The following is a 1,358-nucleotide window of genomic DNA, read 5'->3' on the forward strand; positions in this document are numbered from 1 at the left end:
AATAAAATATCTAGTCATCTGTGTCCCATAATTGAGGCCTTTTCTAACCATTCTAAAGAGTAAGTGTAGAGTCAAAAACTGTCAAATGTTCACAGCCCCCACCCCCCTGCCATTTTCAACTAATATTGGCAGTTATTTTATACCTGTTTCACTATCTTATGCAAATATTACTTCTTGCTAGACTCCTCTCCCTCCATTATATAAACTGTCTCTCATTGTGTGTTCCATAGTTCGTCCCTCTGAGTCCTGGAGAGTAGAGAAGTGCATCTCCCACCAGTTCAGCTTCAACACAAACCATGTTTCCCGCATCTCTGCTGCTGCTGCTGGCAGCTGCCTACTGTGAGTCTCTTTGGATCTGGGGGAAAGACACATTAATGAAACTTGAATTAGACTGATATAATTTGACACTATTTGGAGCTTGTAATTATCTCTTCCTTCCTTCTCTTCCAACAGGTGTTCACTGTGAAGAACTCACTCAGCCAGCCTCTATGAATGTCCAGCCAGGTCAACCACTGACCATCTCCTGTAAAGTCTCATACTCTTTATCTAGCTATTGGACAGCTTGGATCCGACAACCTGCAGGGAAAGAACTGGAGTGGATTGGAAGAATATATACTGGAGAAACATCCTACAAGGATTCCCTGAAAAACAAGTTCAGCCTCACTTTAGACTCCCTCCAGCAATACAGTGACTTTAACAGGGCAGAACCTGCAGACTGAAGACACAGCTGTGTATTATTGTGCTCGAGACTCACAGTGATACATTCCAGCAGCAGACCTGATACAAAACTCACTCATCCCTTAAACGGTTGGAGTGATATGTATCTATCAGGAGGGGGCGATATTGACCTTCTTAATAAATATAGGTCAAATCCCCCATGGAATGATTAATTTAGTTTATATTAGATGGGTATCTTTGACAGGATATCAAAGAATGGGCTTGGACCAGTAGCGATTTTAGCATGTCAATCTTGGTGGGGCTAATTTAAAAAAAATGTTTTAGATGCATGACAGCAAAGCCACAACACAACACTAAATAATACATTAATTGCACTATAACGGTGACAAACGATGCCCACAAACTGTTAGGGCCTACATAAAGCTGTCTCAACAGTAGAGTCCCAACACCTTACCACTGCTACACCAGGCTATCAGCAGAGCCTTGTCTGGCAGCGAAATAGTTAATTCAGCCTCATTTACTGCCTTATAAATAAACATAGCTTATATGGCTGACTTCCTTAAAAAAATGTGGTTTCTACTGACAATTGAGATGTACAAACTATGTCATAAGGGGATGATGAGCGGATAAGAGGTAATCCGTAATTTTAATGAAGACATTAATGAGCGAGCTAGGACAGA

At 41.2% G+C, this 1,358-nt stretch overlaps 1 pseudogene; it reads left to right on the forward strand.

Annotated features, from left to right (window-relative positions):
• The first annotated feature begins 296 nt into the window (after positions 1–296).
• On the forward strand, positions 297–759 carry LOC123482628 (annotated as a pseudogene).
• Positions 760–1,358: the final 599 nt, after the last annotated feature.

This window comes from Coregonus clupeaformis, chromosome 35 (assembly GCF_020615455.1).
Source record: "Coregonus clupeaformis isolate EN_2021a chromosome 35, ASM2061545v1, whole genome shotgun sequence".
NCBI classification, from domain to species: domain Eukaryota; kingdom Metazoa; phylum Chordata; class Actinopteri; order Salmoniformes; family Salmonidae; genus Coregonus; species Coregonus clupeaformis.